A 17,752-nucleotide genomic window follows, 5' to 3' on the forward strand; every position below is an offset into this window, starting at 1 on the left:
TGCAGTGTTAAATATGGTGCCAAATTGACTCCTGTAGCTCAATAACATTGGAAATGGTGGGAACCTGAAACTTTTCACCCAAGTGAAAGCATTCCAAAAAGAATAAAGCACAAAGGGAAATTGTTGGCACAGGATAAGATAAGACATCTTTATTAGTGATATGTATGTCAAAACACAGTGAAATGCATCTTTTTCATAGTGTTCTGGGGGCAGCCTACAAGTGTCACAATGCTTCTGGCGCCAATGTAGCATGCCCATCACTTCCTAACCCCTATGTCTTATGGAATGTGGGAGGAAACCAGGGCACCCAGAGGAAACCCACGCAGACGCGGGGAGAACATACAAACTCCTTGCAGACAGCAGCTGGATTTGAACCTGGGTCGCTGGCGCTGTAATAGCGTTACACTAACCGCTACACTACTGTGCCCCCAGGAGCAATGAAATACTGACAAAAAAAGAGATGTTTCTTTGCACTGGGCCACAGCACGTGGCAATTGCAGTTACCACCAAGATTTAGTTGACAAATGTATTCATAAGTTAAAGTTGTGATACTATCAAAAATATCCTGTTCCTAATTAAGCACTCAATGCTGGTTCAGCACTCAACTTTCATCCCTGGGGCTAAAGGTTCTGTGTCCAAGTCCCACTCTGGTGCCTTAAGAAAACAAATTAGGCGGGAATTGTGCAGCATTGAATGAGCAGTGTATTAACAATGGAATGACTTCTCTGGAAATCAAAAAACAAAATGCAGATGTTGGAAATCTGAAATAAAAACAAAGTGTTGGAAACACTCAGCAGGTCAAGCAGCATCTGTGGAAAGGACACTTAATGCTTCAGTAACAGAAGACAGGGAGAGCTGGGCAGGACAAGCGGAATATCTCTGATAGACTGAGAAGCTTACAAAGGGATATTGATAGGATGCAGAGCTGGTCTGACAAGTGGCAGATGGAGTTCAATTCGGAGAAGTGTGAAGTGATACACTTTGGAAGGACAAACTCCAAGGTGAAGTACAAGGTAAATGGCAGGATTCTGGGCAGTGTAGAGGAGCAGAGGGATCTGGGGGTTCATATCCACAGATCACTGAAAGTTGCCACGCAGGTGGGTAGGGTAGTTAAGAAAGTTTATGGGATGTTAGCTTTCATAAGTCGTGGGATCGAGTTTAAGAGCCGCGAAGTAATGATGCAGCTTTACAAAACTGGTTAGACCACACTTGGAGTACTGTGTCCAGTTCTGGTCGCCTCATTATAGGAAGGATGTGGAGGTGTTGGAACGTGTGCCGAGGAGATTTACCAGGATGCTGCCTGGATTAGAGAGTATGGATTATGAGGAGAGACTAAAGGAGCTAGGGCTTTACTCTTTGGAGAAAAGGAGGATGAGGGGAAACATGAGAGAGGTATATAAAATATTAGGAGGAATAGAGTGGCCTCTTTCCCAGGGCACCAATGCTTAATACAAGAGGGCATGGCTTTAAGGTAATGGGGGGGTGGGGGGAGTTCAAGGGAGATGTCAGAGGGAGGTTTTTCACCCAGAGATTGATTGGTGTATGGACTGCGCTGCCTGGGGTGGTGGTGGAGGCTGAAACTTTGGTCGAGTTCAAGAGATTGTTAGAAAAGCATATGGTGGAATTTAAGATAGAGGGATATGTGGGAGGAAGTGGTTAGATAGTCTTAGGAGTGGTTTGAAGGTCAGCACAACATGGTGGAGGGCCTGTATTGTGCTGTATTGTTCTATGGAGATCAAAAGAGTTGACGTAGCAGTTAGAATCAGCTTCTGCTTTTTGAGTTGTGTTGCAGATAGCAAGGCTGTGGGACAGGTCTGGTAGGCAGCAAGCAAAGTTTCAACAGTAACATTAAACTAAAGCTCCTTCAAGTGGATGTAAAATTCCCCAAAGATAATTGAAAGTTCACCCTGAATTTTGAGCAACAGTCTACCAACGTCACTTAGGGGACGGATCTTTTCTGAGTGGAGCATCCAGTTGTGCGCCTTGTTAGTTGATCATTGCTCTGCAGACTTCAGGTCCATGGATGTAATTATTTGGAAAAGCAAGCTGATAACGACAAGGGTAAAGTGGCATCTGGGAAAACATGATCAAAGCGTGAGATTCGTGTATTGGGTGATTATCAGAAAATAACTGGGAAGGAAGGTGAACGCTAGTGCATTCACTGTTAAATTAGGCACAGAGAAAGAAAAAGAAGAGGTAAAATATAGAGGCAGAAAGGGAAAATGACAAAGACTTGGTTGAGAGAGGGGCAGGACCGGATGCTTAACGTTCCAGGGTTTTGATATTTTTGGAAAGACAGAGGGAGTTAGAGGGGAGGGGAGTTGCGTTATTAATTAGGGATGATATCACAGCTGCGCTCAGGGGATATAATGGAGGGCTCATACACTGAGTCTATATGCGTAGAACTCAATAATAAAGGTGCAATCACTCTGATGGGATCGTACCACAGACTGCCCCCACCCCCCAAGTAGCCACAGGAACATTGAGGAACAGATATGCAGGCAGATTAGGGAAAGGTGTAAAACCAACAGGTTGTTATGGGTGAATTCGACTTCCCCAATATAGACTGGGACCTCTTTAGTGCAAGAGGTTTAGACAGGGCAAGATTTGTTAAGTGCTTCCAGGAAGGTTTCTTAAATCAGTGTCTAGATAGTCGAATGAGAGGAGGGGCCATACTGAAACTGATGTGGGAAATGAGCTTGGCCAGGTAACTAACTTTTCAATTGGAGAACGTTTTGAGAACAGTGACCACAACTCTAAGTTTTAAGATGGCTAGGAATAAGAATATGTATGGACCATTTGAGGAGTATTAAATTGAAGCAGGACAAATTACGAGAGTATTAGGCAGGAACTATGGAGTTAATTGGGAACAGCTGTTTTTGGACAAGTCCACATCTGACGTGAAGGTAGTTTAAAGACAAACTGCACAGAGTACAGGACAGGTATCTTCCAGTAAGATGGAAGGACAAGGATGGAAAGGTGAGGGAATCTTAGATGTCGAGAGAGGAGGTGAACTTAGTCAAGAAGAAAAAGGAAGCATTTGTAAGGTTTCGGAGGCTAAAATTAAACGGAGCCCTTGAAGATTATAAAGAAGCTACCAAAAGAACTCAAGGGAATTAGGAGAGCCAGGAGGGGCCATGAAAATCCTTGGCAAATAGGATTAAAGAGAATCCCAAGTTATTCTATACATAGATCAAGAGCAAGAGGATAACTAGGGAGAGGGTAGAACCACTCAAGGATAAAGGAAGGGGTATGTGCTTAGACGTGGAGTATGTGGGTGTGGTCCTAAATGAGTACTTTCCATAGGTATTTACCAAGGAAGGGCATGCAGGATAGTGAGATCAGTGTGGAGCATGCAAATATGCTGGGGCACTTTGAGATAAAGGAAGAGATAGTGCTGGGTCTCTAAAAGAACATTAAGTTGTATAAGTCCCCAGGGCCTGATGGGATATACCCCAGGTTATTGAGAGAGGCAAGAGATAAGATTGCTGGGGCCTTAACCAACACCTTTGTGTCCTCTAGCCACATGCGAGATCCCAGGGGACTGGTGAGTAGGTAACGTTATTCAAGAAAGGAAATGGGCATAATCCTGGAAACTATAAACCAGTGAGTCTATTGGAGAGGATTATTAGGGATAGGATTTATGAGCATTTGGAAAATCATGGCCTATTTGGGGACAGTCAGCATGGCTTTGTGTGGGGCAAGTCATATCTTACTAGCTTGATTGAGCTTTTCAAGGAGGTGACAAAAGGTGATTGATGAAGGTAAAGCTGTGGATACATGGATTTTAGTAAGGCATTTGACAAGGTCCCTCATGGTAGGCTCATTCCAGAAGATTAAAATGCATGGGATGTACAGTGACTTGGCTATTTGGATTCAGAATTAGCTTGCCCATAGAAGATAGAGGGTAGTGGTTGATGGGACCTATTCTGGCTGGAGGTTTGTGACTAATGGTGTTCTGCAGGGATCTGAACTGAGACCTCTGCTGTGTGTGATGTATATAAATGACCTGGATGAAAATGTAGATAGGTGGGTTAGTAAGTTCGCAGATGATACAAAGATTGGTGTTGTGGATAGTGTTGAAGATTGCCAAAGGATACAGTGGGATATAGATCAGTTGCAGAAATCAACAGAGATGGCAGATGGTTTTATCCAGATCAATTGTTAAGGACAAGACCCTTAACGGTGTTGATGTACAGAGGGATCTTGGAGTCCAAGTCCATAGCTCCCTGAAAGTGGCTGCACAGGTTGATAGGGTGGTAAAGGTGGTGTATGGCATGCTTGCCTTTTTTAGTTGAGGCATTGAGTTCGAGTTAAGAAGTTGTGTTGAAGCTTTATAAAACTCGAGTTAGGCCGCATCTGGAGTATTGCATTCGGTTCTGGTTGCCCCTTTATAGGAAGGATTTGGAATTTGGACTATTCCTAATCAATGGAATTTATTATCTATTATCGCTGCAGCCATTTGTTTTATCACCTTGAGCTGTGGGCTTTCATGTCCAGGGGATTTCTTCCTTTCATCCCTGTAATTTCTTGGTACTTTCCCTTCAATGATCAGAATGACTTTAAATTCCTTACAGTCACTAGACCTTCAGTTCCCTTCTCCATCTGCTGCATTTAGTGTGCCTTCTGCAGTAAAGACAGACAAAATATTTAATGCCACAGGTACTGCTTTGTTCTCCACACTTGGGGAAGTGTGGGAGGAGAGCAAAAGTGGTTTCAGAAAGGCAAAATAAGGGGGAAAGTGAAACAGTGTGGTCCTGCTGAGGGTTTGGTTTTTAGATATGAGGTCATTGATGAAGAGTGTTACATGACAAATCCAGAAAGCATCAGTGGTGGGAAAGAGGTTGCATTTGAATATAATGTTTTTGACCAGAACAATTACCCTGTGAAGGCCAATATCAGATTCTATGAATGTACAATTTTCTAGAGTGGATTAATAGAATGATACTCTGCAGTTTAAAACAACATTAATTAAAAACTAGTGAGAATACACAACTCATTAACTTTAAAAAGATAAAAGGCAGTGTGGGAGGATGGGCTTTAGGTTTCTAGATCATTGGGACTCTTTCTGGGGTAGGTGGGACCTGTACAACCAGAACAGGTTGCACTTTAACCAGAGTGGGACTAATATCCTTGCTGGGAGGTTTGCTAGCAATGGTGCGGAAAGATTAAACTGAGTAGGCAGGGGAAGGGGGGGGGGGGGGGGGTCAGTAATTGTTCAGATGGAAAGGAACAAGCATCTGGAGGAAAAAAAGCTAGTGAGTCCAGTAAGGCGTCAAGGGAATTCAAACCTAAATTGCATCTATTTTTATGCAAATTAAAGTAAATGAACTCAAAGCTTCAGTTAACACAGAGGTCTACGATATTGTTGTTGTCACTGCTGAAGGATGGGCAGGACTGGCAACTCGGTATCCAGGGTATAGAATTTTAGGGCATGACAGAGGGATGAATAAAAAGGGAGCAGGTATTGCATCATCAGTCAAAGATTGCATTATATCAGTACTGAGGGAGTATATCCTAGAAGGCTTCTCAAATAAATCTTTTAGGGTAGAGATTATAAACAAAAAGGGGTGTCGTCACTTTGCTGGGGGTATATTACAGACATCCCAATGGAGATAGAGGAATAGATATGTAGGTAGATATCTGAGAGATGCAATATAAATAGGGTTATCACACTAGGTGATTTCAATTTCCCAAATATTAAATGGGATTGTCTTAGCATTAAAGGGTCAGAGGTGGTGGAATACTTGATGTGTCCAGGATAGCTTTTTGACACAGTATGTAGATAGAACAACAGAATCAGATGTATTATCACTGATATATGACGTGAAATCTGTTGTTTTGCAGCAGCACTAAGTGCAAAGGCATAAACATCTATAAATTATAAAAATAAATTAGTGCAAAAAAGAGTTAGTTCATAGGTTCATGGATCATACAGAAATCTGATGGTGGAGGGGAAGAAGCTGTTCCTGAAATATTGAGTTTGGCGTCAGGCTCCTGTACCTCCTCCCTGATGGTAATAACGAGAAGAGGCATGTCCCGGATGGGGATGGTCCTTAATGATGGATGCTGCCTTATTGAGGCACTGCTTCTTGAAGATGTCCTCAATGGCGGGGAGGGTTGTGCCTGTGATGGAGCTGGCTGAGTCTACAACTCTCTGCAGCCTTTTTTGATCCTGCACATTGGGACCTCCATACCAGGCTGTGATACAGCCAGTCAGGATACTCTTCCCTGTACATATACAGTATAGAAGTTTGTAAGAGTCTTAGGTGACATACCAAATCTCCTCCAACTCCTAACAAAGTAGAGCCACTGGCATGCCTTCTTCATGATTGCATCAAGGGAGAGAGGATTAATGGACCTTGGGAAATGTAGCTGGTCAAGTGGAGGGAGTGTCAGTAAGGGAACATTTTGAAGATGGTGACAATAACCTTTTTAAAATGTACAAAGTTATGGAAAAGGATAGGGATAGACCAGTAATTAAAGTCTTAAATTGGAGTAAGGCCAAGCTCACCAACATAAGGGAGGACCTAAGGTGGATTGAGAGCATCTACATGCAGGTAATTCTTCATGGCAGGCATGGTAGTGTAGCGGTTAGTGTAACGCTTTACAGCGCCAGCGACTCCAGTTCAATTCTGGCCACTGTAAGGAGTCTGTACGTTCTCCCCATGTCTGTGTGGGTTTCCTCCCACTTTCCAATGACGTGCAGGTTAGGAAGTTGTGGGCACACTATGCTGGTGCCGGAAGTGTAACCCCAGAACACTACGCAACAGATGCATTTCACTGTGTTTCAATGTACATGTGACTAATAAAGATATCATATCTTATCTGCACATGGGAATCATTCAAAAGGGAAACAGCAGGAGTTCTAGACCAACATGTTCCTATAAGGGTAAAAGCCAGGGGTAATGTGTATAGTGAAATCTGAAGATCAAGGGATATTGAAGGTTGGATAAGGGGAGAAAAGCATTTTACAGGTATAGGGAACCAATCACAGGAGAGGCCCATTATAAGTGTAAAACTTAAAGGAAATTAGGAAGGCAAAGAGGGATCACAAGAAATCACTGGAAGACAGGATTAAGAAAAATCTGAGGCCATTCTATTAGGATATTAAAGGTAAAAAAAAAATAATCAGGGATAAAGTATGGCCCATTAGGGATAATGGGGAAATCTGTGCGTGGACCTAAATGGTAGAGGGTGAGGTCCTAAATGAATATTTTCCATCAGTATTCACAAAGGAAACAGACTTTAGTAGGAGAATTCAGTGTAGGTGAAATTCTAGTGCAGGTCTCCATAAATAAAGAGGAGGTATTTGATGTCTTGGCAAGCTTAAAGATGGATGAATCCTCAAGACCAGACAGGGATTTATCCTAGGCTGTTGCGGGAGGCAAGGGAAAAGATTGCTGGGGCTCCGGCTGAGATTTTTAAGGTGAGGTACCAGAGGAATGGAGGTCAGCAAACATGGTCCCTCTTTTCAAGAAAGGCTGATAACTGGACCTGTAAGTCTGACATCAGTGGTAGGGAAGATACTGGGGGAAAAATTGAGGGAGAGGATTATTGATCACTTGGAAAGGTGAGAAGTAATCAGAGACAACCAACATTGCTTTTTCAAGGGCAGGTCCAATTTGATTGAATTCTTTGAAGAGGTATCAAAGTGTGTCGATGAGGGCAGGGTAGTAGATATGATTTACATGCACTTTAGTAAAGGCTTTGACAAGGTTCCATATGGGAGTCTGGTTCAAAAGGTTGGGACTGATGGGATCCAGGTCAAATTGGGAAAATGGATCCGAAATTATCTTGGCAAAGGAGATGCAGGTGATGGCAGAGAGTTGTTTTTGCGATTGGATATCTGTGACGTGCGGTGTCCCACAGGTTTGGTGCTGGGACCCTTGAAGCATTCATTTGTGTTTTAAAATTAATGTTGGCAGTAAACAAAGCTTATAATTATCAAGTTTCAACCTGCATTCTGTGGATAGCAAGTAAGTGCAAGCATTATTGCCAATAACTTGAGAAATAAGGTCAGAGAAAGACAATCAAATCAAGTCAAGTTCATTGTCAAAAGCACATGTATGCACAGGTGTATTAAAAAAACTTACTTGCAGCAGCATCACCAGCACATAGCATTAGACACAACATTCATAAGAAAAACAGAAATGAAATATAAATTATACAAGAGAGAAAATAATTTGAATAAAAAAAAGTCAATTGTAGTCCATTTGCTTTTTCCTAAGTGTGCATTAAAATACCCCTGGGTTGAGATGGAGATTGGGGACTGGGAGAAATGAAAGGTAAGTATAAGAGTTATGGTGGTCTCCATCCAGCACTGTGATATGAAGAAACAATTGATCAGAAAAGTCACCAAAGATAATTTCATCTGGAGCAACTTAATCTGAAAGATGTGTTGCAAAGGAAATGACATGAAAATTTCATCAGCAGTGCAAAGGTCAATACCACCCAGAAGAGCCCAGTCAAACTTCCAGAGTTACACAAAGCAACCTGGAATAATCCTGTAATGTTTCACACATGGGAAAAATTGATCCTCACAGTGCAATGCTGAAGAAGTGCAGTGAAAATTACCAGGGAACCATTTCCTAATTATATTGGGGTGCATGACTTTGTGTTTGAGTACATTTAAAGCATAATCTTTGAAAGATTGTAAAAAGCTTGAGATAATGGCCCTGAGCCAAGAAAGCCAGTTTAATCCTTGAAACGTTCTCCAAATCCTGTAAATGACTGCAGAGCAGAATCTCACCATGATGATTCATTCAGACGGGTGACGTGACTAATTTTGTGGCTGATGCTTGATTCTCAAGCAATGCTTCCAAAGTTAATTCAAAATATTACAATGCCTTTGATCACTACGAGAGGGTATCAGTTAATGGTCTATCTCACATACATTTGGTTCTACTGAAGTCTTTGGAACAGATGTTCAAGGTAAGTATAACCAGTACTCAGTACTTTCAGAATCATTTAGTACGTGCAAACAAAGATGAATTTATCCCCCACAGACTAATTGCATTGAAGGCAATTAATTTTCCAAGATCTTTTATTGTAATATTGGATGAATTGCACTGAAACCATGCAACTGAGTGGAGACTCCAGTCCGGTATGTGCTTTTATTGTGGTGTGGGTGAGAGATTGTGGAAAATCATGAGAATGAGTGAGAGAGAAAAAGGGATTGTCAAAGCATTAACTTGTGTCTGAAATTAATTTTGGAAATGAACAAAACTTATTATCAAGTTCAAACCGGTATTCTGTGGTTAAAAAGTAAGTGTAAGCATCATTACTGCCAATAACTTGAAATAAAGTTAGTGAGAGAGAGGATAAGACAGTGTGAAATATGACACGAGTGCTCAATGAATATGAAAGTATCATCCATCAGTTATGTTTAACTCCCTTACATTAGGTTCCACTGTTTTTGAAACTGATGTGAAAGGTGATAAAATTCTAAGAATTATTTAATACTAGCGACTGAAGCCGATTTTCTCTCCCAAGAACTGCTTTTAACAACCAAACAAAAAATAGCAAATTTAATGGGCTGGGAAATGCTGATGGATCCATGCCAAGCTGTTTCATTTGTACTCTGTAATCATCAGCAGATTTTGGGCTTCTGTCACATACCTGTTGAGTCAGCTCCACTGGACATTTTCCAAACTCAGTCCAGTGCTGGATGCACGGAGTCTGTCAGTGGAGCTTAAAACTGCTGAGTTGCCAGGAGAATCCAGCAGCTAACCATCACTAGGTTGGCACTTGGATGGAGAGGAATAGATGCAAGGCAGATGAGTAAATGTAAAGTATTTCTTTGTTAAAATTCTTGCATCTGCTTTCACATAAGTGAATTCTGCCATAGAGTTGTACAACATGGAAAAAGGCCCTTTGGCCTAACTCATCCATGCTGACCAAGGTGTCTTCCTGAGCTAGTCCCATTTGGCCCATATCCCTCTGAACCTTTCCTATCCATGTACCTGTCCAAATGGCCTTTAAATGTAATTGCACACACCTCTACCACTTTCTCAGGTAGCTCATTCCATGTACCCACTACCTTCTGTATGAAAAACTTGCCTTTAAGATCCCATTAAATCTTTCCCCTTGTTCTTAAACCCATGCCCTCCTGTTTTAAACTGTCCTACCCTGGGAAAAGGCTGTGAGCATTCACTTTATCTATACCCCTCATGATTTTATAAGGTCACTGATCAGCCTCCTTCACTCGAGGGAAAACGGTCCCAACCTATCACCTCTCTCCTTCTCACTCATCCAGTCATAAGGAGAGCCTGGATGAGTGAGAAGGAATGAGGTGATAGGCTGTTTGGGGAGGCGGTGGAGGATTTGCCCTGGGACCTTTAGGTGTAGATGTATGTCCTGGGAACTCTGAGTGGGGGTTTGACCCAGATCTCAAGTGTAGGGGTCTGCTCTGGGATTCTGAAAGCTACAGCACAGAAAAAACTACAGAACAGAAAACAGGCCATTCAACAGGCCATTGACTTTGAGTTCATCCAAGCTCTTGAGGACATCAAGGTGGTGGAGTTTGGAATTCGTGGGACCAAGCTGTCCTAGTGCTCTTTCGTTATATTACAGGCCCAGTGGTTCAATTGGTATAACCCCAGGCAGGATAGGCTACTGTTTTCAACTCACACGTCTGCCTTGCTCTTGATCCCCGGCCTTTTACAGGTTAGTGGCGGGGGACTTGGAGCGCTCCTCAGAGTCTGACCCTCTTTCTCAGCCCCTGAAGACTGGTCACTTCCAAACAGAGGAGGAATAGCCAATGGCATGTGGTAGTGCAATGGCTTGGTCTCCAGTGCAGGGCATTCTCCCTGGGATACAGGTAACAGATGGCAGAGAGAGTGTGTGCCAGGAGCTTGTGACAATGTCTTGGGTTGAGGGGACAGATTCCATCCCCAACAATGTTTGTGCCAGTCAGCAAGGTTGTAGTTGATCAGTGATTGAACTCCACGTCCCCAAATTTTCTCTACACATCTTAATGCCACCTGTTACAAAAATCTCAGGTTTTCTGTCAGTTGTCCTTTGAGGTAGGGTCTCCCAAATTTCTCGACCCATGGTGTAGCATTGTTTCCAGTTCAGGCCCAGCTTTAGGTTTAAGATTGCCCCAGGCTCTCCAACTGGTATAAGTAGTTTACCAGTGCTAGTTTATGTAATCAGTCCTAGCAGTGTCCAGGTCATTAGTCCCAGTAGAGAACTTTGCCTCAGGACCTGGTGGTGCAGCAGAAAGGAATCCAAGCATGAAACTTTGCAGGCTTCCCCTGCTTTACTAATTGGCTTTTGATGTATTTAGGATATTTCTGAATGTCACTGAAGCCCAAAGGCATGGCTTTGGTGCTTGTCAAAGTGTCCTCAAGCATTCCCTGGGCAGAGCTTGTTTTGACCAGCCCATGCGACAGCATTGGGCAGTATCTTCTGCTGGCCAGTGAGCTACCCATTCTCACCTTGTTCTTTCTCCCAGTGGGGTTGCAGGCACAATCTTCCTCTGGGAGGTCCATTCCCAGCGAGTTGGGAAGACCCAGCAGAGCATAATGCAGTGAGTCCAAGTGGCTGCCTGCAGAATGGCTTTGACAGTCTGCGAGCCCCCGTTCCCCGACCTCATCAGCTCTCAAATCTGTCACTGCAATTGAATGTCTATAAACATTCAAAAATACTTAGACAATCAAAAATTGGAAAAAAAAATTTAAATTTTTAAAAATGCACTAAAAGCCATGCGCAATGAAATCCATTTAAATTTATTGAATTAAATCAACTAAAAATACCTTTTTAGCATTGTGTGCACAGGTGCCTCTGCATGGACCAGCTCAATTTGCAGCAGTTAACCTGGCACAGATTCAGTGGGCAGACTTCCCAGTTTAGGAACTGGGAGCAGTGGAAGGCTGCATCCCCCATCCTGACACAGAGCAGATGTCCTGGGGTGACACTTAACTGGAGCAGACGGCTGCACCAAGTTTTCACCCTTTTAACTGCTCAAAAGTCATCAGATCCAACAGGTTTGTTGGCTCAAAAGTGGGAGATCTGTCCCATTGTATTACTGAAGGCCTTGCTGCCATACAGGGCCTTAATATTTAGGATCCAGAGCTTAATCAGCAGTGCCAACATCATGGACAGCTATGTGAAATGGGAATGTAAAAAGCTGCAGACAATAGTGGACTCATCCCAATACATCATGGGCGCACCCCTCACCACCAGCGGTAGTATCTATATGAGGCGTTACCTCAAGAAGGCAGCATCTATCACCAAAGATCCCCACCATCTGGGCCATGCCATCTTCTTGTAGCTACCATTGGGCAGGAGGTACAGAAGTCTGAAGTCCCAGGTTCAAGAACAGCTACTTCTCTTTGACCATTTGGTTCTTGAACCAATCTGCACAACCCTAATCACTACCTCACTATAGCAACATGACCACTTTGCACCACAAGACTTTTTTTTTGTTTCTAATTCTGTTCTTTCTTGTACAATTCTTATATAATTTAAGTATAATTAATGTTTAATATGTAATAACATAAGAAATAGGAGCAGGAGTAGGAAATCTGGCCCATCGAGCCTGCTCCGCCATTCAATAAGATCATGGCTGATCTGGCCGTGGACTCAGATCCACCTACCTGCCTTTTCCCCATAACCCTTAATTCTTCTACTCTGCAAAAATCTAACTGTGTCTTAAATATATTTAATGAAGTAGCCTGTACTGCTTCCCTGGGCAGAGAATTCCACAGATTCACTACTCTCTGGGAAAAGCAGTTTTGCCTCATCTCTGTCATTCTATTCCCCTGAATCTTGAGGCTATGTCCCCTAGTTCTGGTCTCACCTACCAGAGGAAACAACTTTCCTTCCTCTATCTACTCCTTTCATAATTTTATGTTTCTATAAGAGCCCCTTTCATTCTTCTGAATTTTGTGCCTCTAATGCTATGTGTCTGTGATTCTGCTGCAAGCAAGTTTTTCATTGCACCTGTGCATACATATACTTGTACATATGTCAGTAAACTCGACTTTAATATTGAAAGTACATAGCTAGCAGCAAGCACTGGTAGCTCACCACTGGCAACAAGATCTGATCAATTTCTTTTTTTTACAGAACTTTAGCCTTCAATGGAACCTATATATAGGAGGTGAATGCAACCAATGTCCAATACTTCACTCACTCTCTGCAATTGATCAAAGGCACCGTGATACTTTGCTCCAGTTAAAGTTAGTCTCGGGTGACATTAACCATGAAGGTATCAGATTGTGAACCAAATGTTTTTTTTTTTGTGACAAAGGTCTTTGGTGGAGTGGGGAAAAGGGTGATGGAATTTGCCTCCTTACTTAGTCTGGCTTTTATGTGAGTGTAGAGCCACCAAAGTGGTTGGTTCTTAACTACCTCCTCAGTTCAGGGGCAGTTAGGGATGAACAATAAATGCAGACATAGCCAGTGACACCCACCTTGTGAAGTGGCATCACAGAAAAGCCATGCCAACGTAATTCCTCCTGTCCTGAGGAATTGTCTCCTAAGTATATTGCTTTCAAGCCAAAGCTCTCACACTCATCTCCTCACTTGAGGCAGATGCTAAATGTCCAAAATAAGAAATTTATTTATTAGTCATGTTACATCGAAACACACAGTGAATGCATCTTTTTGCATTACTGAGAATGTGCTGGGGTTAGCCCACGAGTGTTGCCACTCCTCCAGCACCAACATAGCATGCCCACAGCTCCTAATCCGTACGTCTTTGGAATGTGGAAGGAAACCGGAGCACCCGGAAGAAACCCAGGCAGACACGGGGAGAACGTACAAACTCCTTACAGACAGTGGCCGGAATTGAACCCGGGTCGCTGGCACTGTAATGGTGTTACGCTAACCACTACGCTACTGTGCCTGTTCCCACATTCTGTCTCTCACTTCAGACACCCATCCACCATTTCACCAAACTCCAGTTGTAATCCTTTTACTGTGATGATGCCCCAAAGGATCCCAGCTCTGCAGTCAAACCCTTTTAGTTCCAGTACTATGTTGGCAAGATACAGGGAGCACAATGCTACCATAGCTCAGAACCAATTCAGGCCATCAAACTACAATACTAGGCTATCCTTCAGTGTTTTCATTGGTCAGAGGGAGAGAGGCAAAGCAAGGAAGAGAGAGTGAAAAAGACAGAAGGAGAAAAAAAAAGGGAGAGAAAGTCATGCATTCCTATTGTACTTTTTCACAACCACTAGTTTTGCAACCAGTAAATTACTTTGGAAGTGTGGCTGTTGTTGTAAATTAGGACAGACTATCTCTGTGCAGTTAAATAATAGTCCACCTACTCTACTCTTTCACTCCCTACCACACCAAGTTCTCACATTTTTCCAGTTTTAAAATTCATGCATAGCTTTACATAGATCACCACCCCATTAACCACTGCAGATGAAGACCACATTTGGGATGCTTTGATTGACAAGGCTGATGTGGATGCACAAGATTGGCCGGATAAGGAAATGTTGCGGAGCACGGAGGAGTTCAACATTACATTCTCATCAGTGGTTGTGTGGAGCCAAAAGAGAATGACCTTCCCAAAGGAGGTCATCCACAATTCTTTACAAGGGCTCAGCACCAATACCGTCATGGCATCAACTGATGCTGAAGGCAATTGATATGGACTTTCCCTTCTTTCTCTATGTCTCCAGCCCTCCCTGAATGTTCTGCCATGCCTATTCCAAAGCTTCCAGATTGAGTAATGGTGGTGTCACAGCTGAGACACCTTTTACATGAATGCCTCAGCAGCTAAACACTAGAAAAATCATTCACTGTTAGTCTGGATTTTCCAAGGTGCCCGAAGGCTGCCCAGTCAAGTCTCCTGATGTACTAGTGTCCCTGGAAAGAGCAAGAAAAACAAGAACTGCACACAATATGGTCCTCCTTCCACTGACTCTGTTCCATGACAGTCATTGTGTGGAGCTTTGAGATCCAATCCAAATCCGTACAACTATCAATGTGCACTGGACAAATAGTGACATCGGTAGGTATGTACCTGACACCAGAGAAGAAACAGGCACCCTAATATAAATTGTAACCAGAAGCACTCACCAGTTTTGCACTTGTTGCAATTTCACTCAGAAATCATTACAAATTTCATTTACTCCGAGTTATATTGACTTTGGATCAAGTAACAAACAATTTCTAGACTGCAGTAACGAACGAACGAGCTGTTTCCTGATCACACTATTTCCCTTATAAGATTACTGGCCTGGAGGGTGTTTGGTTTGGATTAACTGGCAGTACATTCAGGAACATGCAGGGACGAAGGGTGGGAGTTTAGGATTAGAGCAAAGGAGATTGAGGGATTACAGAGGAGGGAGTGGAGTGAAGTTAGGCAAGGGGCCAGACTCAAGTACAATGAGTAACTCCACGGGAGATGAGGATATAAGATAACTATTAATTGGAAAAGAAAGATAAAGGATGCAAAGTAGATTGACAGTTAATTATGACAAACAAGCGCACAGTGGAAGCAACTTGGCAGGATGAAATCATTATTGCTTTAAATGAGCGCCATGAGAAAGGTTCTTTACATTTTGCTTTGATCTTGGCAAGTCTGGGGGGGTTATAAGAACAGAGTGTTCTGCCAAACTGTTTTATCAGAGATGTCAGTGTAGGGAAGCAGAGCCACTTATTCACGTTTTCTGGCAACAATCAATGAGGCAAGTTGATGGCTTGCATGGGCAAAGTTGATGCAGATGGATGTTCAGTGCAATAAGTGTGAGGCATTCCACTTAGGATCTAAGCAATACACCAAAGCACTTTCCTAATGGTAAGAACTGTGGAAATTTGAAGCAAAGATTTTTCGGAATCAATGTATAGAGAATGAGTTCAAAAGGTTTAACAAAGCAGTTGCAACACAGACCATTATCGCAAGCAATTCAGAGGATAACAACACTGGAACTTTGGCATTGCTGTGTTAAACTCTGCTTAGACAGTACCTGATACAGTTCTAGGAAATGCCCCTCAGGAGGGATATATTGACATGGGGATAACATGCAAGATGCTGGAGTAACTCAGCAGGTCAGGCAGCATCTATGAAGGGAAACGGACAGTTGACATTTTGGGTTGAGACCCTTCATCCGGACTGAAAGGGGAGATGGCCAGTATAAAAAGGTAGAGGGGAGGGGGTGGAACAGGAGGTGGTAGGTGATATGTGCATCCAGGTGAGGAGGGGGGTGATAGGCAGATGGGGAGGGGAGAGTGGGAGTAGCGTTAGAAGCTGGGAGGTGATCAGTGGAGGTGACAAAGGGCTGAAGATGATGGAATCTGATCAGGGAGGAAGGTGGGGTGAGTAGATGGGAACAGTGGGACGGGACCCAGTAGGAGGTGTGTGTGGGTTAGGGGCAGATGAAGTGGGTGGAAGAGGGGAAAGAGAGATGGTGATGGGCACTGACTAGATCGGGAGGAAAGAGAAAAGGGACAAATGGGAAGCAGTTTACTGGAAGTCAGGGAATGCAATGTTCATGCTGCTGGGTTAGAACATAGAACAGTTAAGCAAAGGAAGAGGCCCTTTGGCCCATGATGTTGTGCCAAACTAGTAAAGCTAATGTCACCTAGGTAAACTAATCCCTTCTGCCTGCACATGATCAATATCCCTCCATTCTCTGCACATTCATGTGCCTGTTTAAGAGCCTCTATCGTATCTGCCTCCACTACCACCCCTGGCAGCACATTCCAAGCACCCACCACTCTCTGTGTAAGAAACTTGCCCCTCACATCTCCTTTGAACTTTGTAGACTATTCAGGCAGAAAACGAGATGCTGTTCCTTCAGTTTGTGTTTAACCTCAGCTTGACAGTAGAGGAGGTCAGAGACTGACATGTTGGTGTGGGAATGGGGAGGAGAATTGGTGCGGGAGGTCCACCATTAACTACAGTGAGACTTTGGCTGACAAGCTTAAATTAAGAAATCAACTGCATAAACATGGCTTGTACTTCCTTTGCATTTGGAATACTAAAGTGAACACACTGAGGTGTGTAAGATGAGAGAGGATTTAGTTTTTCAGTTTTAACCAATAAAATTTTAAAAACACCCAAATGCCTACTCAGAAAACACCCTTCTTATTTTCTTCTGCCTATAAAACTCTATGATAGCAATGAGCATCAACCACACAAAATTTATATTTGTATTTGTTTTATTTTAAGAATGACATGTATAGCTTTGGAAATACTCATATATGCACTGTCTAATCCCATTCATTCCAGCTATCCACTGGTCAGTAGTATGATGGTGGGGGAAAAGCTTGACAAAATAAAACATTGGCAAAGATGAGTGAAAAATGAAAGGTAAGTAAGTACATGAAAGAACATTTTGTTAAAGGAATAATTGAAGTAAAGCCTGGACGACTTTGCAGTTGGCTTTCCAGCCAATTTCAATTTAGTTGTGCCTTGCAAAAACTGGAAGTTATTTCATCAATTCACTGCAGTTTTTTAATCATTGGAAACAGACAATTTTGCTGAACACAAAAAAAATGAAATAAAAGCAAAGCAAAAAAAAACAGAGCATTCAACCCCTAAGAATAAGTGAAAGATAAAATAGGTTTGATGGAGAAAACTGCTTCCTCTGATGGGTTAGAGAGATTGAAGGCTTAAAATTACAGCTAGGCCTTTGAAAGACAATATCAAGAAACACTTCTCTACACCAAAGGGAAATGCAAATCTCTCCTCCAAAAAGCTATTAATTCAACATTTCAGTTCATACTTCTTGAATGAGCGTTTCAGGGGATACGGAACAAAATGAAATTGTTATACAGATCTAAT

This window comes from Pristis pectinata, chromosome 11 (genome assembly GCF_009764475.1).
Source record: "Pristis pectinata isolate sPriPec2 chromosome 11, sPriPec2.1.pri, whole genome shotgun sequence".
Lineage (NCBI taxonomy): Eukaryota > Metazoa > Chordata > Chondrichthyes > Rhinopristiformes > Pristidae > Pristis > Pristis pectinata.